Below are 27,561 nucleotides of genomic sequence, written 5' to 3'. Positions count from 1 at the left end.
TGTTAGGCTTTGGGTTTAGGAGAATTTAGATAACAAAGTTGACTAATTCAGAGCTGAATGCACATTGGACTCTGCAAATATACCTTCCGCCACATGATAAGGGCAGGGCCAGCTTCTGGGCTGCACCTGCCGAGATGCTGTGGGAACAGCTGCTTCTGGAAGCAGGTACTGGGGACAGCTATTTCTTCAAAGCCTGCATTAATCCTTTCGCAATTATACAAGAAAGGGATGTTCACAGGCATTCGATCGCTTTCGGGGGTGGTGGTTGTGGGGTGGGGGGAGATATGAGTTTGCTTCCTGAGATTGAATTCCAGTTTTGGTGTACGGTGCCTGCTTAAAGTTGACTAAAGACAATTTAAAAGAAAGAAACTGCAGTCATTTTCAAAAGTTACAAGTCATTCTTTTTTGCACAAAATGGCCTAACAATCCCCCCTAGTGGTCCGTTTCCTGTTCCTGTGATTTATGAACATTCTCCTTTTCAAAACTGCCCATTTGGTGTGTTTATAGGCTCATAGCAAAGAAACTGGAAGAAAAAAAAATAAAAAACAAAGTCAGACTATTCAGAGTTGAGCTTAGCTTTCCCTGAATTCCTCCTTTCCTATGTTCAGACAGAGCCTCATTTCTCAAAAACTGATGAGACTAAATCCTACCATAAAGCCAGCTTTCTGTTTCAAGGATTTCCTCAAAACTGACAAATAACCTGAGAGCTCGGTGTTTACAATTCCCTTCGCTGAAATCAAGGAATAGACCAGGGGTGTGATGCACTCAAAATACTGGATTTGGGTTTCTGAAGGGAAGAAGAGTAAGTCATGGAAATGGCCTGCACCTTTCTTTCAAGAAGGTTTGGCCCAAACTGGATTATTTCAATCCTTTAGGACAGAATTACTTTTATATGATGAAAGAACCCTGTCTCTCAAGTATAACCACGCGGAAAACGCCTGGTCACCGTTGCCATCCGGTGTCCGATCCTTTTCTTGACTCTGCACAAAGAAGCCTCCTTCCTTCAGCGTTTGAAGGTGAGATGAACTGCCTAACATCCTCCGCGGCTTCCTTCTAGGTTCCGCCTACACAGGAAGCCTGCTTTCCCTCAGTTGAGGCCAGCCGAGCATTTCAAGCTTTGAACACTGAGGAGATACCCTACTCCCCTGAGTGCCGGCTCCCTTCCCTCAGCTGTGTTCCCAGTCTTGCTCCTTTTACAGACCAGATAGAAATGGAATCCAGCACATCCACTGATCACGGAAGAGGCTCCATAGCATCGCCCTGGACGGCTTAGATGGGGAGAGTATCAAGATTTCTTACACGACCGGATGTCCCAGTCTGTTCAGGCTGCTACAACAAAATACTTCAGGCTGGTGCCTTAGAAACAGCAGAAATTCACCCCTCATGGCTGGGTTCTGGCGAAGGCCCTCTTCAGACTGCTGACTCACACTGGCTGTGTCCTCACAGGGTGGAAGGGGAGGGAGGCCTTGAGTCTCTTTGAGGAAACTAGTCCCATTCATGAAGACAGGGCCGCCCTCCTCCCAAAGGCCCCATTTCCTAATACCATCACATGGTGGGGGTGGAGGCATTGGGATTTCAACATACGAATTTGTTGGGGTTGGCAGGAGGGGCACACGAATATTCAGAGCACAGCGGTGGAAGGTGGAAGAAAAAGAATTTTAGATCTTTGCTAAACACGCATCTACCAAAAGTAGCGCAAAATAATACTAAAACCCTAAGGCTTGACTCACAGGAAGCTTATGACTATTAGGAAATAGCGACATCATGAAATGAATCCTTTGGGACTTACCTGGTGGTCCTGTGGCTAAGACTCTGTGCTCCTGATGCAGGGGTAACAGGTTCAGTCCCTGGTGGGGGAAGTAAGACCCTGCACGCCACACAGCGTGGCCAAAAACAAGGTAACCCATTGCCAACCTCCTTGCACTTCAGCCTTGAAAGCTTGGACTTATTTTAAGTCTGGGTTTCTCCCAAATGTCTAGACTATTTTTTCAATAACACTTGGATTTGGCTTCATTTCCTTCCTTTCAGTTTCTGCAGTCTTCATCCTGGTTTACAAAATCATTTCTCGCCAGAAACATCTCTGGGAGCCCCAGGGCCCTTTTTATTTATTAATTCATCCTAACTCCAGTGGCAAGAAAGATCTACCTAAACATGCAACTTCCCTTCTCAGAAGTGGGCTCTAGTTCTCAATGATATTACCCTGAAATTTCATGTCCTGAACTTTGAGGCCCCTCAAAGGTACAGTGGCCTTTTCAGTCATTCAGTAATGCAACTGTGACATTCTTCTATCTGCTAGACCATACTTGGACAAACCAGTTTGCTCTTCCTTGAACCAGGACTTCGATTTTTACATGTACACACACCCCTCCTGCACAGACAAATTCACCATCAATGTGATGAAGCCTAGACCTCAGGACCTATCTCATGGGTCATTTCTAAGAACTTACACCTAATTTTGCCTGTGTTTCTTAAAGAGGACTCCCTCTCTACCAAGTTAAATAAGTTTCAGGCTCCACACAATTGGTATCTGCCCCCAGTCTCTTACCATTGAACCTGGATGTGAGCATTCACTTAGTCCAGAACCTTCTTAGGACCTAGGCCAGCCTCTCCTGTCTCTGAACTACATGTCTTGCTTGTGCACATTGTTGGTTTTAGGAGCTCGAGGGCTTTCCCTGTGATAATGTTCTTTTCTATCAGATGACCCAGTGAACGACTCCACAGTAGCGATGGTCTCTTCTTTACATTCTGTACCAGGATATCAATGTGTTGGTTCACTATTTGTAATGTGTGTGCATGCATGCTAAGTTGCTTCAGTCGTGTCTGACTCTTTGCAACCCTATGGACTGCAGCCCACCAGGCTCCTCTGTCCATGGGGATTCTCCAGGCAAGAATATTGGAGTAGGTTGCCATGCCCTTCTCCAGGGGATCTTCCCAATCCAGAGACTGAACCCTGGTCTCCTGCATTGCAGGTGGATTCTTTATGATCTGAGTCACCAGGGAAGCCCATTTGTAACGTATTAAATGAATATTTGACTGTTTTTGAGGAAGCTGGCAACTGTTCATTTATAGGTGTCTACATTAAAGATTATTAGAGGCTAAAACTGTAACTTTCCAATTCCAAGGTCATTCAAATAAAATATGCAAACATTTATGGAGCATGTTCATTGCTGCATCTTTAAACCTAGCATGGGCGGGTAATCAACACTTCTTGATTAAGTCGTTTATAAGTCAGGACTCGGAGTGAAGGGTGAAGACTATTACTCATCGGTTTATCACTGTAGAACCCAGGGGAATTTAACTGGATTCTAGCATGGGCAGGACCTGGACCTCTTCCTCCACTGCTTCTACTATCTTCTGTGTTGGATTCACTCTCAGGCAGGTCTAATCCATGTACTGGCCTTCAGGGTCTCTAAGCATATACACTATTAGCTCAGAAGCCCTAAAGCAAAAACAAAACAAGACAGAAAAATGAACAACAATGGTAAAACTCCTTTCCCCCCCAAATTGCCAGCAAAACTTGTGAAATCAAGTGTCACTGAGCCAACCTGAAGCACAAGCTGAGTCACCTCTTCAGGTAATGAGTTTTTTATGTTAACTACATACTTTAACAGCTTGTCTTTGAAGTATATGCCTAAGTTAGATCATAAATCCAAGAACCAAGTTTACCCGCCAGTCTTGAACCTTGTTTAATTCTCAGCTTGTGCTCAAGAAATAGTAAATTATAATCATAATGTTACAGGAAACAAACTGAACAATTCAAAATCAAAGGTCATGTTCATGTCTAGAAAAAAATTAAACTGGCCATTTATGAAAAGCAACAGCCATTGTGATCTTAACTTTCCTAACCAAAATAGACTATAAGAAAAAAGAACAATGCTCCAAGTAGATTACACTACAGGAAGTGTACTGATTTCTGAAATCCTTACCCATGCAGATGTTTAATGGTGCAAAATCTGGCCCCTGTAGGGTGGAGCAATTTCATTTTAGCCTTTCAACCATAACTTTAAATTACTCAGAATTCAAAAATCTACATTTTTTTTAAATTAAAAAAAGATCTACTTTTAAGCAGACCTACTGTGCTGTGTGTGCTGTGCTAAGTCGATTCAGAGTGTCTGACTCTTTGAAACCCGGTGGACTATAGCCCATAGCCCACCAGGCTCCTCTGTCCATGTGATTCTCCAGACAAGAATACTGGAGTGGGTTGTCATGCCCTCCTCCAGAGGATCTTCCCAACTGAGGGCTGGAACCTGCGTCTCCTTATCTTGTGCATCGGCAGGCGAGGTTTTACCACTATCGCCAACTGCGAAGCCCTGGCAAACCTATTAGTTTTTGCAATAAATTAGACCTCACACCTAGTAAATATGAATACTCATTTGTTACAACCAGGGAAAAGCAAATGGTATTATATTTTGTGTCTCTCGGTGGATGTAAGGAAAGTGAACTAAACTGTATGCTTCCAATGCAGCATTTCACAAATGTGGAATCCAGTGAGTGAATACAGAATAAAATGAAATGAGACATATCCAAAAAGTAGCGGCTGTACTTATGTGCTAATCACACCTCAAAGAGTAACACTGTTTGTTTGTTTCTTTTAAATAACAGAAGCAATAAAATCCTGTTATGGATTAATCTTGTGCCAAATTTTGTTTTTTAATCAAATCTATTTTGAGCTAAAGAAAATACAAAAATGCAAATGAAGGGCCTCATCCTCCAGATCTCGTGAACATGTAAGGGCTGATACACTTCAAAGATTTTTTTTTAACTCAAAAATTAAAGTCATCATGCAACACAGCAAAACATGCTTATTGGTAAACATTTTAATTTTGTATTCCATGTGAAGTTTCACCCTAATAAAAATCTTTAGGAGGGAGGGTTTTAAAACCCTGAAATTAGATGTTTACTAAACAAATATTGCTCTCATTTAATGTCTCATGTATGTACCACACTTGGAGACTGCAAGTGAGAATTCAGTTGTTTCACATGGCGAATCAAACCAAACAACAGGAAAACCACGTTGGAAAAGAGTCAGCGCTCCTCTCCAGATACCCACACCACTTGAACACAAAGTGTGGGTAAGTTCATGGTAGGGTTGTTTGCGTCGCACTCTCCGGTGTGTTCCCTCCACTGGGGAGGAAATATTCATTAGTAGACCGAAACAAACTCTTCAGAACATTTTTATCTCAAAGTGAGAAAGCGCTTTTCAAACAGGCTGCTAATGAAGCCATCCGCCATCTTGTTTGATGTTGTGTTTGTAGTTAAAAGGAGCTCTGAAAGGCCTCGGGCGGTGCCTACTCTCAGTTGGCAGCTGTTTCAACCTTTGTGGGGCCACTGTGCAGCTGGAACACAGACTCTCCCATAAAATGCCAACCCACACGCTGTAAGTGCAAAATACAACAATATTCATGGATATCAACTGTGTAATATCAGGTATCACATAAACTACATTTTATTGCATGAGATCACACTCTGCAGAAGGACATAATAACATATCATTATAAGGATGATGCTTCTTAGAATTCAAAGCTCAAGAGAGAATGTGTTTTGCTTTCTATCCTAAAGCCAGAGAACCTAGGAAATATTAGAAAAGAAATGTATACTGTTGATGGAATACATGAAACAGGTGGTTTGTGTAGCCATCTTTCATAGGAATATCTCATACTGCTTAGAAGCACATGTATCATGGGAAAGAACTTATATTATTTCAAGATATGTGTGTGCAAACACACGTGCACAAAACTATAAAGCGTATAAAATTGAAAATTTACATCAAGGTTGTAATGCCACAGTCAAAAGAAATTTTAAGGTGTTCTCATTCGTGCAAGTACTACTTCTGTCCCATTACTGTGTACTGTGCTTAGCTGCTCAGTCGTGTCCGACTCTGCAACTCCATGGACTGTAGCCCACCAGGCTCCTCTGTCCACGGGGATTCTCCAGGCAAGAATACTGGAGTGGGTTGCCATGCCCTCCTCCAGGGGATCGTCCCAACCCAGGGGTTGAACCTGCAGTGTCCTACATCTCCTGCATTGCAGGCGGATTCTTTGCCATCTGAGCCACCAGGGAAGCCCTCTGTCCCATTGGATGGATACAGTTATTCAGAAGATGATTTTGCAGTATCTCTGCTGGAGTGGAATGGTTACCAAAGCGCATAGGCACTGTGGGGAAAGTCACCAAATACAGTATTCTACATCCAGGTAACAGGCATTTCAAACTCAACCCCTCCAGTATCAAACTCAATATTCAACACCATTAAAAACTGCCCATCTTCATGTATTTTCTATTTCAGCTCATGACACATTATCAGTGGTAGACAGAACCATAAGGTCACCCCAATAACCCCTCACACTGTAGGCAAGACCTATGAGGATGGTAGGACAGCCCTCCCGGGGCTATGTCACACTGAGTGGCAAAGGTGAAGGGATTTTGCAGATGTAATTAAAGCCCCTAATTGGTTTACCTTGGCTTCATCAAAAGAGAGATGGAAGGGGAAAAAAAAAAAGAGAGAGAGAGAGAGAGAGATGAAATAGAATGGACCTGATTGAATCAGGCGAGCCCTCTAAAAAAGGTCTAGAAGTCAGAGAGGTTCTCCTGCTAGCTCTGAAGAAGGAAGTTCCTATTTTGGGAGAGGACCTGTGGGAGGACAATATGCAGATGGCCTCTAGGAGATGAGAGTGACCCCTGACCAGCAAAGGGAGTGGGGATGCAAGTCAGTCTTACAGATGCAAGGGACTGCCTGTAACCACATGAGCTTGAAAGACTTGGGCTGCAGGAAGGAAGACAAGCCAGCTGATTCCTAACTGTAGCTTTATAAGACTCCGGGCACAGGACGCGGCTAAGTCACACCTGGTCTGCCAACCCATGGAAACTGACATGATAAATGTATGTTGTTTTTAGGCCAGTAAGTTCATGCTAATGTGAGAACTGGAAAATTCGATACAGTATACCATGGTGAGAACCCATAAGCATGAGCATAAAGGGGGAAAATCTAACACAGCCTGGGAGAAGGGTGAACCAGAGAGGCTTCCCATAGGGAAGTTGACATCATAGGAACTGACATTTTGGCTGAGTCCCAAAGATCAAAAGTCGGGGGATTCTTCTTAATGAAAAATGTTAACAAACATCTTCCTTTATTCCATAGTTCATGAGAACTGAAATGAATGAGGATGTGTACTGGCTTAGGGGTTTCCTTTGACTGAGCCCAGATGTCCTGAGTTCTCCAGTTCAGGGCCAAGAGGGGCTCTCCACTTGCCGGTAGTTCATGAACTCGCAGGCAGCATCAACACTGAACTTCCAAGGCTCCAGTGTCTGACCTTTGGCTGGTGTGAGCTTGTTCAATCATGAATTTCTTTCTAAAAGTCTAAACTAAATTGTTCTTATGATAGTTCTGAATTATTACATATAATGTCAGCTGTGAAATAAAAAGAAGTACTTCTTCCACATGCTCCTATGTTCACATTTTTTGTTTGCTTTTTAAAGAGACTTTTCTGCCATTTTTTGAATCCTGTAACTGTCACTCATTTCACATTTTCTCATAGAATCTATTTCACCTTGCTTTGTCGTCTATACTCTACATCCATGCTGCTGTTCACCCCAAGGACCTGTCCCACCAGGCTCCTCTGATCATGGAATTCTCCAGGCAAGAATACTGGAGTGGGTTGCCATTTCCTATTCCAGGGATCTTCCCAATCCAGGGATTAAACCTGCATTTCCTATGTCTCCTACACTGGCAGGCAGATTCTTTACCACTGAGCCACTTGGGAAGCCCCAATATATCCATAAAAGTGAAAAGTGAAAGTGAAGTTGCTCAGTCGTGTCCAACTCTTTGCGACCCGTGGACTGTAGCCCACCAAGCTCCTCCGTCCATGGGATTCTCCAGGCAAGAATACTGGAGTGAGTTGCCATTCCCTTCTCCAACACTAAACTTGATCTTTATAGTCCTCTCAAAATACTACAATGGAATCAAACCTGTTTCAGTAACAAATAACGCATTTCCAGCTCCTCCGTGTGATGTTTCTATTTAGTACATATAGGTTTTCTAGAGTAAAATATACTCCATTGCTTAGTAATATTCAGTTCAGTTCAGTTCAGTTCACTCAGTCGTGTCCGACTCTTTGTGACCCCATGAATCGCAGCACGTCAGGCCTCCCTGTCCATCACCAACTCCCAGAGTTTACCCAAACTCATGTCCATCGAGTCAGTGATGCCACCCAGCCATCTCATCCTCTGTCGTCCCCTTCTCCTCCTGCCCCCAATCCCTCCCAGAATCAGAGTCTTTTCCAATGAGTCAACTCTTTGCATGAGGTGGCCAAAGTACTGGAGTTTCAGCTTCAGCATCATTCCCTCCAAAGAAATCCCAGGGCTGATCTCCTTCAGAATGGACTGGTTGGATCAATATTCAGTAGCAGTCCAATAAGAATTTTTCTTCTATACCCTGTGTATACTTAACTATGCCCCTATTTTATGAGAAACAATTTTGTTAGCTACCTTCATAGCTATGAATACAATGGCATCTTTTAAAAATACTTTTTGGTAAAATTTATAGACTAGAATGCGTGGATCTTAAGTGTACAATTTGGTGTTTTGATAAACCTGCATATCCATGCAACAAACATCCAATCAAGATAAAGATATGTCTTGTGCTCAGTTGCTAAGTTGTGTCCAGCTCTTTGCGACCCCATGGACTGTAGCTTGCCAGGCTCCTCTGTCCATGGGATTTTCCAGGCAAAAAATACTGGAGTGGGTTTCAGTTTCTTCTCCAGGGGATCTTTCCCACCCAGGGATTGAAGCTGCGTCTCCTGCATTGGCAGGTGGATTCTTTACTATTGTACCACTTGGGAAGTACAAGGCTATGTCTGCTGCTCCTCCTGCTGCTAAGTCGCTTCAGTCGTGTCTGACTCTGTGCGACCCCACAGACGGCAGCCCGCCAGGCTCCCCCGTCCCTGGGATTCTCCAGGCAAGAACACTGGAGTGGGTTGCCATTTCCTTCTCCAATGTATGAAAGTGAAAAGTGAAAGTGAAGTCACTGAGTCGTGTCCAACTCTCAGTGACCCCATGGACTGCAGCCTACCAGGCTCCTCCATCCATGGGATTTTCCAGGCAAGAGTACTGGAGTGGGGTGCCATTGCCTTCTCCAAGGCTATGTCTAGTACCCCACAAAGTTCTCTTTGTCTCCTTCTAATCAGTTCTCACTGTTCATGTTTCTATCACTATACATTAGCTTTGCCTGCTCTAAAACTTCATATGAATTTGGCATACTCCTTCATGTATGGCTTCTTTTAACATAATGCTTTAGTGATTCATTCATGTTGCTGCATATGTCATAGTTCATTCTCTTTTATTGCTGTGTGATATTTGATTACATGAATCTAGCACTATTTATTAATTCATTCCCCTATTTACAGATATTTGGGTTGTTCCCAGGATTTGGCCATTCTGAACATTCTTACTTAAACCAAATGTTTTGTGGACATATATTTTTTCTTCAAGATAAAGACCTAGGAGTGGAATTGCTGGGTCCTAGAATCAATGTATGTTTGTTTAACCATATAAGAAACTGGCAAATAAATGTTCCAAAGTGAGTGTATTAGTTTATACTCCTAATAGTAATTTAATGTATATGAATTTGAACTGCTCCACAGCCTCGTTGTTTGGAAACAGCCTTATTAATTTCAGACATTCTAGTGGGTGTGAAGTGGTATTCAGCTTTGATTTGCATTAATATTTCTCTGATGATAATGATGTTGAACATATTTCCATGGGCTTATTAATCACTCATTTATCTTTTTTGTGTTCAAGATTTTTGCCCATTTTTACAAATTAGGTTGTGCTTTTCTTATTTGTTTATAAGGCTTCTTTAGTCTGGATAAAGTCCTTTTTTGGCTGCATGCATTGTGAATATTTTCTACTGATCTATGTCTTGCCACTCATTTTTTCATGATATCTTTTGAAAAGCAAAAGTTTTGATTTTGACGAAGTCACTCTCTCTGATGCTTAGTACTTTTAGTGTCTTAAGAAATTTTTTTCCTGCCCCAAAGTCACAATGTTTTCTTCTAGAAGTTTTGTAATTTTAGTTTTTATATCTTAGACCTATTATTCCTCTCAAATTAATTTTTAAGGTTTGGTATGAGGTAGGGGGTTCAAGTTTCATTAGTTCATATTATTATTTATTATATATGTGATATATAATATCATATTATTATTTACATATATCTATCCAGTCATTTTGGTATCATTTATTGCAAAGACTTTCCTTTCCTCATTTAATTGCCTTGACATGATTGTTGTAAAACATTTGATTATGTAAGTGTGGGTCAATTTTGGGTTCTATATTCTGTTCAATTGATCTGTATCTTCACACCAAAACCATCTCATCTTGATTATTGTAACTGTATAGAAGGTCTTAAAATCAAGTCATGTGAGTTTAATTTTATTCTTATTTTTCAAGAATATTTTGACTACATCCTTTTTGTTTGTGATTTTTACAAATATTTATTTTAGTTATCTATTTATTTGGCTGCTCTGGGTCTTAGCTGCGGCACACAGGATCTTTCTAGTCTCAGCATGTGTGTATTCAGATGCTCAGTTATGTCCGACTCTTTGTGACCCTTTGGAGTATAGCCCACCACGTTCCTCTGTTCATGGGATTTCCCAGGCAAGAATACTGGAGTGGGTTGCCATTTCCTTCTTCAGGGGATCTTCCCAGCTTAGGGATCAAACTTACGTACCTGGAGTCTCCTGCATTCTTTAGGCGAGTTCTTTACAACTAGCACCACCTGGGAAGCCTTTACTTTCAGTAGAAGGGACCTTTAGTTGAGTAGTTGAGGGATGTGAACTTTTAGTTGTGGCATCTAGTTTCCTGACCAGGGATCTAACCCAGGTCCCCTGCACTGGGACTGTGGAGTCTTAGCCCCTGAACCACCAGGGAAGTCCCTTCTGCCTTTTTTTTTTTTTTTTTAAGATTTTTGATGTGTACTGTTTTTAAAATCTTCATTGAAATTCGTTACAATATTGCTTCTGTTTTATGTTTTGGCTTTTTTGGCCAGGAGGCCTGTGGGATGCTAACTCCCCATACCTTTAAAATTATATACTGTTTAATATTAATAAATATAACTTTTGGAAAAAGTCAATTTTTTTAAAACAAAACATTTCAAGATGGAGCTTTTGGCCAACAAAACAATAGCCAACACAATCCCTCTTTGTCATGAGGGTCTTGACAAGTCTGTTTAGATTGCGAGCTAAGTCACTTCAGTCATGTCTGACTCTTTGCGACCCCATGGATTATAGCCCACCAAGCTCCTCTGTCCATGGGATTCTCTAGGCAAGAATACTGGAGTGGATTTCCATGCCCTCCTCCAGGGAATCTGCCTGACCCAGGGATCGAACCTGCGTCTCTTACGTCTCCTGCATTGGCAGGTGGGTTCTTCACCACTAGCATCATCTGGGAAGCCCCTTAAATAGATTAGTAGTCTTATATCCTATGTTGACATGTGTACATAAAATCATTCAAGGAGAGATTTCTGTGCCTCCATGTTCACAGCAGCTTTATTTACAACACCTGAGACATGGAGACAGCCTAAGTGTTTATCAGTAGATGAATGGTGATTTAATATATATATATATTATTCAGCTATAAAAAAGAAGGAAATCTTGCTATTTGCAAAAAACAAGGATTGACCTTGAGGGCATTATGCTGAGTGAAATAAATCAGAGAAAGGCAAACACTGTATGATCTTATTTATATGTGAAATCTAAAACAATAGCATGACAATAAAACCAAAATCACACAACAAAGAGATCAGATTTGCGGTTATCAGAGGTGGGGGATGGAGAGGCAGGGAACTGGATGTCAAAAGATACAAACTTGCAGTTTTAAGCTAGGTAAGTATTGAGGATGTAACATACAACATGATGACCACTGTTAACACTGCTCTATGCTATATTTGAAAATTGTTAAGAGAGTACCTCTTAAGAGCTCTCTTCAACATTTTGCTGTTTCCATCAGCAAAAAATGATTTTTTTCATTTGCCATCTTGCTTTTTTCTTTTGTCTCTATGGAGGTTAATTAAACTTATTATGGTAATGACAATCATTTCACAGTATATGTAAGTCAAATTATTATGCTGTACGCCTTAAGCTTATACAGCGTTACATGTCAATTATATCTCAATAAACCAAGGGAAAAAAATCATTCAGGAATGTGTGTGAAGAGAACAAACTTGGACTCAAATTTTACAATTTCATTAAAAATTTTTTAAAAAGAAAAAGTTGTGATGAGAGAGCAATGTGATAATGCTACTACTATTCCTGAAGAAAGCATTTTACAGCTCTTACCAAGGACACACCTATTTTTGAGGTCATGCTTAATACTTTTTTATGGCATATATTTGCAAAGGGATAAAAAATGCAAAAAATTATACTTAATAATGGGATAAGCAAATTTATAACATAATAAAAATATAAAAGATTTTTATTTTCTTTGACACACTTCAGTAAATCCATATTATTTAATAAAAATGAGTGATAATCTGGTTGATGAGAAAGATGCTATGCTACCAATAAAAATCAGCTTATCAGTCTGATTGATCTGGGAGATCTGAAGGTCTTTTCTTTCCCCTCCATGCAAATATAACACAACAGCATCAGTGAAAGTTTCCTCCCAACAGAAGCTGCCCTTCCTACTCCTCTCCTAGCTGGGGCTATGAATGTTCTGGCAAGTCTGTCAAAGTATCCTCTGCAAACATGAGAGGCTCAGGGTATCCATCTTCTGTGCAGTATAAAATACTTCACTTGAAGTTTGACTTCATCAAAAGAAGGGAGTTGAGTGTAGCAGTTAATAAGCTTTAGAGCCTGATACACTCTCAGTTCTGTCACTTAACTGTGTAACTTTGGGTAAATTACTTTATCTGTTTGAACTCATTCCCTCTCAAGGTTGTTGAGAGGATCATATTAGACAAAGTACTTGGCCCTGCCTTGAACTCTGTGAGTGATAAATAAGTCATCACTGCCAGTTTCCTTTTTGGATTTTCCCAAAGTAGATGAAGCAAACACTTACAAAAAAATATGCCAAAATCAGCATATAGTTTATAAATTCAGTGTGCTTAAAATTACTTAAAACCACCATCTTCATATCCTTGAATACGGGGAATGTGGAACAGTGGAAAGGGCGTATCAGACTGGGAGCCTGGGGCCTGGATTCCAGGTTTGGCTCTGCCTCTATGTGACCATGTGATCTTGAGCAAATTATTTATACCCCCTCGCCTCTGCCCAGAGTCTCTAGATTCCTTTCTTCAAAATGAGGGGACCGTTTTAGGAGAATCTCTAAGATTCCTTTTCAAAGCTGTAACTGTAAAATTTGACTGAGTCATATAATTGCCACTCTGCTCAGATCTAACTAGTTAAATACTTATGCATCCCCTCATTCCCCTCTAGCACTGAGGGAAGATGCCAAAGCTATAGCAAAGTAGGGCCTGAATCATTTAGCTAATTAGAAACTTGTGTAGAAGGATTCTCACTAGCCATAAGATATCACACTTCATATGGCAGAAATCCAGTGTCACTTGGATTGGCAGGAAGACGTGGCTTCTGATCCTTCTTAGGTTGACCTCCCACAATAATACTTTTATCACTTGGACTAACTACATCTCCTCAAAAAGTGATCATACATGTCCTTTCTTCACTAATCTGTTATAACATCTACAGATTAATTGTCTGTATGGTATAGAACATTCAAATGTTAAAGTTTAAATTCTGGATGTATTGGAAAAGAAAGTCTCCTCATCTTCCTGTATTCTCATTTAAAGAGAAAAATGCTTGTGTTTCAATTCTAAGGTGCATATGTGTTTCAGATTTTAAGATCCTGAAATTGAATGCATTTAATAGTTATTGTGATTGGAAAACGTTTTGTTATAATTTGCTTCTTGGTAAAATTAACAGTAAATCTTAAAAGGAATGAAACCCTAGATTCAATTACACACAGTAAAATCCCACAACCGAATACAAGAACTTTTGTAAGGCTCCAGTGAAATAAATGGCCTTCAAACAGTCTTCTCAATTGTCAATATAAACAACAAGGACCTCTGTATAGCACAGGGAACTCTATGCCATATCTTGTGATAACCTATAACGGAAAAGAATCTGAAAAGCTGAATCACTTTGCTGTGTACTTGTAGCTAACACAATATTGCAAATCAACTACAGTTCAATTTTAAAAATATTGTTTTTGTCATCAGGAGAATGGACTGAATATGGTCTAAAGTTCTTAGTTTCTAATGTCTACAGAAGTCCTACATGAATGCAAGATCTTAGTATTAAATTGAATCTCTTCTGTAGAATGAGGAAATGTGCTAACACAAGCTAAGATAAAACCATACCGGCCACTGTGATTTTCTTACTGGCCAAAGAAATCAGATGCTGAACTCTACAGATTATTTTTATCAGTCTTTCCAAAATTGTGTTTTATTCTCAGAGATAACTTAATGCTAAAAAGCAAACATTTCATAAACTTAAAATTAGTTATAATTTAAATCAGTATATATCTATAAAATAAACATGTTTTTGTTTATAAAATAAAAGCAGCAAACAGTAAAACCTAGGTATGCAAGTGCAATGTCCTCATCTTACAAACCACAGATCTAATCTAATGAAAACTGTCACAGCCAAAACATCTCCCATATGCTTTGATGTACTGTTTAAAAAGAACGACTAGAAATTAGTCTTTTAAAAAAGTAAAGTCCTTCTGCAACTGATTTTTCTTATGATAATTCTCCTTGTAGAGAATTTGGAAAATGCAGAAAAGAATAAGTAAGAACATTTGAATTCCACCACTCTGAGACATCAGAGATTTAAATCTCTGATTTAGATGTATTTAAAGATTTAAATGTATTTTCTCAGTTTTTTGTATAATGTTATATATATTAGTGTAAAGTTGGAATCAGGGGGTATTGGTATATTCGACACACATGTATAAAGTTTATGTCAATTTTTTTCACTTACACACATTTTATCATCACCATTTTCATATTCGCAAATAGTCTTCAAAAACATCTTTGTAATGTGTAGTGAAACAATATGGAAAACAAAACGTTGCATCCACACCTGATTCTTTAAACAGTGTTTCTTGACCCTGGTTATAAATCACAAATCACCTGCAGAAATTTTAAGAAAAATACAATGGCCAGACCCCATCCTCAGAAAGTCTAAATGAATTAGTCTGGACGGCATCTAGCTAGACACACAAATGTTTTTCTCACGTAATTCTAATGCACAGCCCCGGATGAGAACTATTGTTTTACATCAAGATAAACTCCAAGTAGATAAGAAATTGATTGCAACAAAACAAAACAAACCATGAAATTAGTGAATAAAAAATAACTGTATATATAATCCTTAGGGTATTAAAGAATACTAAAGGTAGGAACCATAAAAGGGAAATATTCACATATTTAACTATGTGAAAACTATATTTTCGAATGCCAAAAAAAAATCACAAACTAAATGGAAAAGCAAACCACAAACAAGGAAAAATTTTCAATATGCATTATAAGCAAAGCATAAACGGAATGATGAAGAACTAAATAGAAAAGGTCAGGTATAGGTAAATCACTCAGCAAAAAAGAAAATCACTACACATATGGAGATAAAAAACATTTCCTTTTTAAATGAAAAATAAACTGATCTTCACTTCAGACTATATTCTTCCTTTCCTGACTCCTCTCCTGCCACTCATAACTCAGAGGCGTTTACATTTATACCCTGAAGCTTCACCTCATTAAAAAAAATCAAACTCTAAGCAAATATATTAAAACTAAAATACGAATACATAAAGAGGAGAGGAGCACTGACACTTAAAGGTCTCATAAAATCAGATGTAAAGGAATGTAACACCGCGTTATTACTGCCTGAGCCCGGCTCTGCACAGGTTCTACTCGCAATAAAAGGAAGTCTTTTCAATCTGCTGCGGTGACTTTACCTTCATTAGAATGCATACTCATTATTTTCTGATTACTCCTTTACATAAAACATACCATTTTTGTACCTTGGTTTCCACACCCCTTGTACAGTATTCATATTTTATCTCTAAAGACTGTAATCAGTCACTTCAAACACAATAACCCATTTAAGAACGGATTTTATAGGCAAAGAGGCACACCTTTGGTGACGTGATTGCAATCATCAGATGCTCCGACTCTCCCCAAGCAAGCATTGTACAGTGTGGACATTAATGATGTAGCAAGGCTAGGAGAGGCGATTACAGCAGGAATGAGTCAGCTCAGCCCAGTGGGTACTTCCCGGTTTCAGGGTGTATCCATAGGAACCCTTTGAAATGTTTTGTTTTATTAATTTGGCTCCTTTCTATTTTTCACTGGTGCCAACACTTTCAAGATAATGCAGTTTAGACATGTCACAGCTGTTGAAACTCATAGCGTGCGCTTGAGCTGACAGTGGTGTATCATCAAGAACTAGAAACACCAAAACAACATTATGATAAAGAGTGAGAAGCACGAGAAATGAGAAGACAAAGGGCAGGAAATATTGCCTTACCGACTTAAAGCAGAGCCCTGGGGGAAAACATCTGGTTCGGAGCAAAGGGATTCTTTCAGCACAAGGAAGGGGTCCTACAGGATAGAGTGAGAGAGACAGGATCTTGGAAGCTGAAGGGCAGGCAGTGAAATGTTGCTCTCTGGAAAGGAATTTATATTTTAAAAGGTGAGATACCTATGACCTTGAAATCTACATAGCAGCCACAATTCGTGACTTTTGATACTGTTTGTAAAACCTAACTCTATTACATCTAGAAGGCCTTCCATCCTGAATTCTCAAATTAAGCGTATGAACCACTCTCTATGCGTTTGGGAACAAGTAGAATTTACAGGGGTTTAAGAAGATTGTTAGTTTGGAAATACTAAACTTTAAAAAACTATGGAACGTCATTTATTTCTACAGAACCTGATGTCTTCACACAAGGAACAAAAGAATACTATAATTTACTAAATTGATAAGGAACTTTGGTCACAGAAATTGGTGTGTCTGAGAAGAAACCACTTTGCCCTTCAACACCTCTCTGCCTACCCTCCTCCACCACCAAATCTTTTACAAATGCTTTAACTTCTGGGTAAGTCTTAAAAGCTAATCTTCTGAAAGATCTTTAAGGCTCACAGGCTAGGCAAGAGATTTAAAAGTTTATTTTGTGTGGGTGTATGTTGGAATGTAGTGGTGTGTGAATTAGATAGAATCTTGAATATATTCCAATCACACCTACTTTCTGCTCTAACCACAGATGTACCATTATTTAAAACACATACTTTCATCTCATGGACATTTAAATATTATCTCTGAGTGAATAGATTAGGAAGAACCTCTGGTTCACTGAAAGTTTTGCACACAACCTTCAAGCCTATAAATAAAGAACACTGCACTGTGCAGGCACAAGCAGCATACAAAATCTTTACATCAGTCCCATGAGTCAGTAACATCAGAACCCATCTCACATCTGAACGCTCCTCGCTTTGTTCAGTATGACCCCTTTGCCATGCTAAAGGAATCACTGTTCATTCCAAAACAAGATTACATACGAGAAAATGACTGAAAAATGGCAGAGCCAAGATTTGAAATCAGACTGTCTTGTCAAAAAGTCTCTGTTCTTCCTGGTAGATAATAATACTTTCTAAATATGACAGATTTTGGCACCTTTTACAACTAACCAGCTCTATAAAGCATCTAGTGGCAAAACCCCTGAAATATAAGTGATGCATAAAGCAAAAAATCAAAATAAATCAACCGATTTTAAATGCACTTTTCAGAACAAACACATATGAGTCTTGTCTTTCAAAGACATCCTCCAAGAATAAGAGAATCTGAATATGTTCATTCTTCAAACTGCTCAAGTTTATACCCTGTTGATTATTCCAGTTTTAAAAATCTCATTGGTTTGGGATGGTAAAACTTTAAAAAATGTACTGAATGACAGTTCTTCTTCAGGAAATCTGTTAATACTACTCACTATTTAATAGAACAAAAGAGAAAATCATACATATTCTTAAGTGCTGAAAGGCATTAGACAACATCCAACATCCACTTTGTAAAATTTATTTTTGTCTCTAAATTATGTCTCTAAATTGACCTTTTCAGTGTGCAGCTCTTAAATTTTAACACATGTACAGATTGATGTAGTCACAACCACAACTGGGATACAGAAAGGTTCCATCACGTCCAAATAACTCCGTCGTGTTACCCCTTCACAGTCATACCCTTCTCCCACCTGTAACTCCTGGCAACCACTGATCTTTCCTCCGTGACTACAAGCAGATTCTTTACCAACTGAGCCACTAGGGAATCCCTATTTGAAAATGCCATCTAAACGGGATCATATAGTACATAACCTTTTAAGACTGGAATGCTTTTGTGACTCATCCAAGTTGTGTGAATCAATAGTTTGTTTCTTTTTATTACCAACAGTATTCTTTTGCATGGATATATCCTACTTTGTAAATTCAGGGCATGTGGGTTGTTTCCAGTTTTTTATCATTGTGAATAGAGCTACTACCAACATTTGTGTACAGATTTTTTTGTTTGTTTGTGGCTGTGCTATATAGCATGTGGGATCTTAGTTCCCTCACCAGGGATAGAACCTGTGCTCCCTGCAGTGGAAGGGTGGAGTTTTAACCACTGGACTGCCAGGGAAGTCTGTGTACAGATTTTTATGCAAGTGTAAGTTTTCCCTTCTCTAGGGTTAATACTCAGAGGTAGGATTGCTGTGTGATACAGTAATTTACTTAACATTATAAGGAACTGCAATAGAACGGCTGTGCCATTTTGCAGTTCCACCAGCAATATAGGAGAGTTACAGACACTCCACATCCCTGGTAGGACTTGTTATTTTCATTATTTTTATTTTAGCATTCTAATAGGTATCTAGTGGTATTTCTCACCACAATTTTAATTTGCATATGTGGTGTGCACGCTCATGCTCAGCTGTGTCTGACTCTTTGTTATCCCATGGGCTGCAGCCTGTCAGGCTCCTCTGTCCATGCCCATGGACAGGGCATCTTCCTGACCCAGGGATTAAACCCACTTCTCCTGCATTGGCAGGCAGATTCTTTTATCACTGTGCCCTTTATATTTCCCAAATGGCTAAATGGGCTTCCCAGGTGGCGCTAGGGGTAAAGAAACCGTCTGCCAATGCAGGAGACCTAGGAGACCATCAATTAGATCCCTGGGTCAGGAAGATCCTCTGGAGGAGGGCATGGCAGCCCACTCCAGTATTCTTGCCTGGAGAATCCCTTGGATAGAGGAGCCTGGCAGGCTATGGTCCACAGGGTCAAAAAGAGGGGTTATTTTTCACTTCTTTTTAATTTTCTTCAGTTGGAAGCAGAAGTTATTGATTTGAGAATTTTCTTCTTTTACGCACAAGATTTTCTAAACTTTTTTCTAAGAAACACACTTGCTTCTCCCCACAAATTTTCATATGCTGTATTTTCATTTTCTGTCAATTCAAAATATATTTGGTAAGCCATGGTTCATTTAAAAAGTGTTTAGTTTTCAAGTGTTTGTAGATTTTCCAGTTATCTGTCTGTTCCTGATTATGATCAGAGAGTATATTTTGTATAAACTCAATTCTTTTAGATTTGTTATGGTTTATGAACCAGAATATAGTCTATCTTAATGAATGGTCCATGCGGACCTGAAAAGAATGTATATTTTTCTGCTGTTGGGTTGAGTGATCTATAAATATCAACTAGATCTACTTGATTGGTGGTGGTGTTCATTTCTATATTCTAGCTGATTATTATTATTTTTTTTACTAGTTCTGTTGATCACTGAGAGAAGAGTGTTGAAGTCTCCAAATTGAGCTTGCCTATTTCTCCTTTCAGTTCTGCCAGTTTTTGAAATATGTATTTTGAAGATCTATTGTTTGATATATACATTTAAGACTGCAATGTTGTCTTAGTGAATTGACCCTTTTATCTTTTCATCCTTTCTTTATCCCTGGTAATTTTCATTACTCTGAAGTCTACTTTGATCTTAATATAGTAATTCAATAGACTTGAATGAATTTGAGCAAACTTGGGGAGATAGTGGAGGACAGGGGAGCCAGACAAGCTGCATACAGTCTGAAGTGAAGTGAAGTCGCTTAGTCGTGCCTGACTCTTTGCGACCCCATGGACTGTAGCCTACCAGGCTCCTCCATCCATGGGATTTTCCAGGCAAGAGTACTGGAATGGGTTGCCATTTCCTTTTCCAGGAGATCTTCCCGACCCAGGGATTGAACCTGGGTCTCCCGTATTGTAGGCAGAGGCCCATCTGAGCCACCAGGGAAGTCCAATACAGTCTATAGGGTCGCAAAGAGACAACTTAGCAACTGAACAACAACAACAATAGTAATTCCAGTTTGCAATTGATTGCTGCTTGCATGTGTGTAACTTTCCTATTACCATGCATGGCAACCCACTCCAGTATTCTTGCCTAGAAAACTCCACGTTCAGGGGAGCTTGACATGCTGTAGTCCATGGAATCACAAAGAATCAGACACAACTTAGTGACTAAACAACAATAGTAGTAACAGTCTTCAGTTGATTGTTGTTTCCATGCATATATCTTTCCCATTATTGGGCATGGCAACCCACTCCAGTATTCTTGCCTGGAAAAGTGCATGGAGAGAGGAGACTGGTGGGTGACATCCATGGGGTTGCAAAGAGTTGGACGTGACTGAAGTGGCTGAGCATGGACACACATACACCTATACCATACTTGAAGTGTGTTTCTTATAGATAGCATATAGTTGGGACATTAAAAAAAAGCCTATTCTATCTCTTTTAATTGGTGTATTCTAAACATTTACATTTAATGTAATTATTGATGTGCCTATATTTAGGTCTATCATTTTGTTGTTTTCTGCTTTTCTCTTTTTCCCTGTCTTTAATTTCTTTGTTTCCTCTTTCCTCTCTCTCTTTTTTTGAACATTTTTTATTATTTTACTTCAATTTTCCTATTGCATTTTGACAAAATATATAACTTGTTTTTTTTCTTATTCTAGGCATTACAGTATACATATTTAATTTTTCAAAGTCTCTTGGAACCACCTAATGTGGAATGTAGGAATACTAACACCATGTTACCAAAACTAATTACTCTTGTTCTGGAGATACTAGTAATAAGGAGTGAAAATGAGGGGTACAAAGGGGAAAGAGAATTTAAATGATCATTCTTTGCAGATGTCATGGTTGTTTATCTAGAAAGTACCAGAGAGCCAACTAAAAAGTTATTACAACTGTTAGGAGATTTCAGTTGGATGATTGAAAGCAAAATTAAAATATAGAAACCAATAGTCTTCACATATAAAACAACAGTCATATGCAATATAAAGTGAAAGAAAACATTAAAATACCTAGAAATTATCAAGAAACGTTCAAGTTCTATATAAAAGTCTTTAAAAAGTGATGACAAATAATGCTCACATTAGAAAGTAATAGAAACGTATTTCATACCAGTTTCTTGGATCATTATGGAAGCAACCACAATTCAGACAGTTGATGACATGCTTGGCTAAGGAGCCAAAAGGACGAGCTACCATCTGTGAAATCAACATCCAACATGTTAAGTCAAATCTCCCTAAATTAATATGGAAATTTAATTCACTCCACTAAAAACAGAAAGCAGATTTTTCTTTTGAAAAAAAAAAATTGATTCTAGAGCTCATATGAAAAAAATTGCAAGAATAATAAAAAATCATGAAAAACGAGAGTACTAGCAAGAAATTATCCCAACCAGACAGTAAGGCATATTTTAAAGCTATAATAATTAAAACAGTGTGGTATTAGACAATGAATCGAGTTTACTGAAAGGCCTAAAAGTTTCAAAATAGACTAGCTACAAATCAATAAATAAAAGGTGGATTACACAATAAATGATGTTGCAATAAGTGGGCAACCATCTGAAAAAAATTAAGTTGTATCCCTCGTTCATATTTTATAGCAAAATTAATTTCAAATGGATCAAACCTTTAAACATAAAAAAATAAGACTGCTAGAGGAAAATATGGGAGTTTATACATAATCTCCAAGAGGTAGGCTTTTCTACCTATGACACAGGTAGAACAGTGACCATTAAACAAATGCTTTTAATTCTACCTGTATTTTAAAAAATCTATAAGCTCATCTGAGCTTCAGTGTGCAAAGTTTTTGTTGGGATTTCACTACATGGGCATGATAGATTGGCTCGCTGGCCACGAGGCTGAACTTAATCCTCATTGCCTCTTCCCTCCTTGGAGATCAGGCTGAAATTTTCGTGACTCAAAGCCCCAACCCTCTAATCACATGTTTGGCCTTTCTGGTGTGGTCAACCCTCATACTGAGTCATCTCATTAGCACGAAATATCAGTTTCCACCATGAATAACAAAAACACTTCTATCACTTTGGAAATTTCAATGATTTAGATCCTGCAAAATGAGACAGGGAGGGCAGGGAGGGTCTCGGAATAGGGGAAGAGGGCCAGGCAAATTTTTTATTCCAAAAATTTAGGGGGCTACCTGTGATAGCAAAAGGCTTGAAACCGAGTGTCCAGTAACAGAGGACTATTTTTAAAAATTCACTCAATGTAATTTAAAATCACTAATTGAATCACTAATTTTAAAAAGTCATTCATATAATGAAATTCTAAGCAATCAGTGAAAAGATGGGATGATGCAGCAAGTAGGGATACAAAACAAACTGCTGAATGTGCATAACAATCTGTATGGGATGCTCCAATTTATGTTTCACATATGTTTACATATACAAGGGGCCATCTCTAGAAAAATACACTACCAGTAGAGTATTTTTGGTAGTAGAGGCTGAATCCAGGGGAGGGAAATAAGTGGCCATAGGGACTTAATTTTTTACTCTTTTCAAACTTCTAATTTTTGTACAATCAGTGTATGTGTATTACCAATTTTACAAGGATAAAACATTAACAGTGTACTTGAACATTTCTATGAGACTACTGAACATTATTTAATCTTTGAATATTAAGGATTATTACCATGATATATGTGTGTGTGTGTGTGTATATATATATATATATATATATATATATATATATATATATATATATATATATATATTTATATATAGGCCAGGCTGCACAACTCGTGGCATCTTAGCTCCTTGACCAGGGATCAAGTGAAGGCCCTTGGCAGTAACAGCACGGAGTCCTAACCACTGGACCACCAGGGAATTATTGTCATGAGCTATATTGAACAACAAAGCTCTAAGTGTCCATCAAAGCATGCAGGGCTGTTTTTACCCACACTAAATGACCCCAAGCTGCTGGAATTTGAGCGTTAGGGTCATTTATACTTTTTCTGTCTTCTCCCAGATGCTTCAGACTATTGTCAACATTCCTTCCTCTAGCTAACTTAAACATCTTTTAAATTGATTATTTTAGTTGTGGTGGACTAAGATGCCGGTCACATGGTCTCTCTATTTAAAAGAGGGAGAAACTGGTTCTCTGATAACTTGAAAAATCCTTTTACAATTGATGAATTTTAGAGATTAGACTTTATTAATAACTACTTGACTACTCAAGATTTTTACACATTCTCAGTTCCGTATCTTAATAACTTAATAAAGAATAGCATGTTGGCTTCCCTGGTAGCTCACCTGATAAAGAATCTGCCTGCAATGCAGAAGACCCTGCTTCGATTTCTGAGTTGGGAAGATCTGCTGGAGAAGGGATAGGCTACCCACTCCAGTATTCTGGCCTGAAGAATCCTATAGACTGTATAGTCCATAGGGTCACAGAATTGGACACAACTGAGGGGCTTTCACTTTCACTTTCACTTTCAAAGAATTAGGGTTAGGGTTGAAGTCACTATATAGGAGATATTGCTAAATATATGTTTAAAACTTTTTCAGAATTTCTTTTATCCATTGATTCAAAAGTATTTTTGAGCATCTAGAGTATACCAATCAGAGAATGTTCTAGGTTCTAGGGATACAGCAATAAACAATACAATGGGCCAAACTCCCTCAGAATTTACAATCTAATTGAGGAGAGAGGCAATGGTAAAGAGAAAGCAGTACTATAAAAAGAAAATAATGTAATAGAGATTAGGATGGGGAACAGCATTAAATAGGATGGTGTATCTGTAGGGTCGGATCACAAAAGGAATACCACTAGGACATCCCCCCCGCCCCCAACACATACATTCCATTTTTAATATACAAAATAAGGTATTTATTATAGGGATTTTCTTATAGGAGGCCATTCCAATGCCAAAGAAAGGCAATGCCAAAGAATGCTCAAACTACCGCACAATTGTACACATCTCACACACTAGTAAAGTAATGCTCAAAATTCTCCAAGCCAGGCTTCAACAGTATGTGAACTGTGAACGTCCAGATGTTCAAGTTGGTTTTAGAAAAGGCAGAGGAACTAGAGATCAAATTGCCAACATCCACTGGATCATGGAAAAAGCAAGAGAGTTCCAGAAAAACATCTATTTCTGCTTCTTGACTAGGCCAAAGACTTTGACTATGTGGAGCACAATAAACTGGAAAATTCTGAAATAGATGGGAATACCAGACCACCTGACCGGCCTCTTGAGAAATCTGTATGCAGGTCAGGAAGCAATAGTTAGAACTGGACATAGAACAACAGACTGGTTCCAAATAGGAAAAGGAGTACGTCAAGGCTGTGTATTGTCACCCTGCTTATTTAACTTCTATGCAGAGTACATCATGAGAAACGCTGGACTGGATGAAGCATAAGCTGGAAACCAGATTGCTGGGAGAAATATCAATAACCTCAGATATGCAGATGACACCACCCTTATGGAAGAAAGCGACAAAGAACGAAAGAGCCTCTTGATGAAAGTGAAAGAAGAGAGTGAAAAAGTTGGCTTAAAACTCAACATTCAGAAAACAAAGACCATGGCATCCGGTCCCATCACTTTATGGCAAATAGATGGGGAAACAGTGGAAACAGTGAGAGATTTATTTTTTTGGGCTTCAAAATCACTGCAGATGGTGACTGCAGCCATGAAATTAAAAGACACTTACTCCTTGGAGGAAAAGTTATGACCAACCTAGACAGCATATTAAAAAGTAGAGACATTAGTTTGCCAACAAATGTCTGTCTAGTCAAGGCTGTGGTTTTTCTAGTAGTCATGTATGGATGTGAGAGTTGGACTATAAAGAAAGCTCAGTGCATTAGAATGGATGCTTTTGAACTGTGGTGTTGGAGAAGACTCTTGAGAGTCCTTTGGACTGCAAGGAGATCCAACCAGTCCATCCTAAAGGAAATCAGTCCTGAATATTCATTGGAAGGACTGATGCTGAAACTGAAACTCCAATACTTTGGCAACCTGATGTGAGGAACTGACTTATTTGAAAAGACCCTGATGCTTGGAAAGATTGAAGGTGGGAGGGTAAGGGGATGACAGAGGATGAGATGGTTGGATGGCATCACTGACTCAGTGGACATGAGTTTGAGAAAACTCTGGGAGATAGTAAAGGACAGGGAAGCCTGGTATGCTGCAGTACATGGGGTCACAAAAAGTCAGACACAACTGAGCAACTGAACTGAACTGAACTGAACTGAGAAGCGAAAATGGATGTGAAGTGGGGAAAGCAAGGATGCACTGGGACCTGGCAGGATGAGGAGACCCACAAGATGAGTGGAACTCATGAGGGTGCACTGGAACCCAGGCCAGCCTCATTGCCTTCAAGTCTCCAACCTCGATGACGGGGTTGTCCTGCAGAACCCAGCACCCTTTGTCACAAAGCAATATACACATCTGGCCCAGGAGTTAAAGAAGCTGAAGGAGGTGACCCAGCTGGAGTTGGTGTTCTGTGGGCCTGGCTGTTGGTCCTCAAACCAAGGTGAACCAGCACACAAGCAATAAGCCGGGTGAGCAGCAACAATGCATGACTTGCTTGCACCTTTCAATTATCAAAAGAATCTGGATCTGGTTACTTTCCCTTAGTCCTTTAAGTCTCATGCCAAACATCTCTTTGACCCACACTATTCTGGAATTATGCAGACGTAATTCAGAGGAACCTATGAGCAGCTTAGCTATATTGGCCCCATATAAATTCACCACAGATGGTCAGAGGTCTCTGAAAGATACTTTATCTGAGAACTTGAAGGATGAGAATTCAACCATGAACCACATCAAGATTTGGAAGAGAATATTCCAGGCAGAAGAAATAGCTAATGCAAAGGCTCTGAGGCAGTGACATAAATGAGGTATTTTGGGAGGATAAGGCTGGGGCATGGTGAGAAGAGTGGTATGAAATGAGATTAGATGTAGAGAAAGGGCCCTGATCACGTGGGGCCTTGTAGAACATTGTCATGAGCATGGGTCACTTTTCCCCAAGTGCAATGGGAAGCAAATAGAGAGTTTTAATAAGACAGTCACTTTGAGCTCATTTACATTTCTAAATTTTAAAATAATTTCAAATATACAAAAGGCATACAGTTAGCATGAAGAATTCCATCATCCAGCTGATTTCCCTTAGCTGTGTGGAGACCGGGCTGTAGAGAGCAGGACCACTCCTTCCACAACTCCAGGCTTCCTGCTATTCTTATGTAACTGTCACCCCTAGGGTACTTTCCAGGTGCCTATAGTGGTAAAGAACCCGCCTGCCAACGCAGTAGTCGTAAGAGATGCAAGTTCGATTCCTGGGTTAAGAAGATCCCCTGGAGGGCATGGCAACCCACTCCAGTATTCTTGCCTGGAGAATCCCATGGACAGAGGAGCCTGGTGGGCTACAGTCCATAAGGTTGCAGAGCCAAACACAACTGAAGGATTCAGCATCCACTCATATCACTCCTAGAGCACAATGCCCTTGGAGTTGTGCAGAGAAGGTGCCCAAGTGTGGAAGAAGCACTATTAGAAAACCACCGCACGAGTTCATGCACTAATTTTCAGATCTCATGGGAAAACTAACGTCATTATTTTAGTCTCAATTTAGAAATACATGTTGAAACAAAAATTGGTGCTACCGCTTCAGATCTAGTCTCAAACTGATTGGCTGTATCACATCACTTCTCAAGAACAAAGAACCTCCAAGATTTGACACCACTGAAGCTATTTAAAATAAATGTTTCACAAATAATTCCAGATTTCCAAAGAAATTTCAGAGAGCATGCACAGCCTCCTGAGGGAAACATGTTGAAGGGGCCAATGTTCATGCTGATATATAGATTCTAGTTTCCTTACGTTAGAATTGGCCTTAGACTCGTTTATCTCCCATTTTCATCAGACATGGCTTACTTTACTTGAGATCATGAAAATTTTTTTCCTAAAGCAAGTTCTTCTGCCTGGATTATCTCTCCTTGCTAGCAACACTATCTGGCTGAAAGCCAAGGTTCAAATATTGAAGTGAGCTGTGGTACACAGAGATATTAAAGCTCATTTCTAACTTTCAGCACAATTTCAGGTTTACTGTTAAAAACCAACAGCAAAAGTTAACTATGGCGAGCCATCCTTTCTCACTAAAATTTAACACAATATCTAATAGGTGCTCATTAAATCATGAGGGTAAAGTATAAAAGTGAAAGAGAAGTCAGGTGACTATGGGGAA

At 39.3% G+C, this 27,561-nt stretch overlaps 1 long non-coding RNA gene across 1 annotated transcript; it reads right to left on the bottom strand.

Moving 5' to 3' along the window:
• Window positions 1–384: 384 nt before the first annotated feature.
• LOC138446661 (uncharacterized) lies at window positions 385–21,565 on the bottom strand. Its single transcript, XR_011259496.1, has 3 exons — window positions 21,480–21,565; window positions 16,537–16,675; window positions 385–3,439 (listed from the first exon to the last, which is right to left on the bottom strand). It is a non-coding gene; the product is annotated as an uncharacterized lncRNA (long non-coding RNA).
• Window positions 21,566–27,561: the final 5,996 nt, after the last annotated feature.

This window comes from Ovis canadensis, chromosome 10 (genome assembly GCF_042477335.2).
Source record: "Ovis canadensis isolate MfBH-ARS-UI-01 breed Bighorn chromosome 10, ARS-UI_OviCan_v2, whole genome shotgun sequence".
Taxonomy (NCBI): Eukaryota; Metazoa; Chordata; class Mammalia; order Artiodactyla; family Bovidae; genus Ovis; species Ovis canadensis.
Note: the sequence above shows the minus strand (reverse complement) of the source record. Positions and strands in the feature narration are given on the sequence as shown.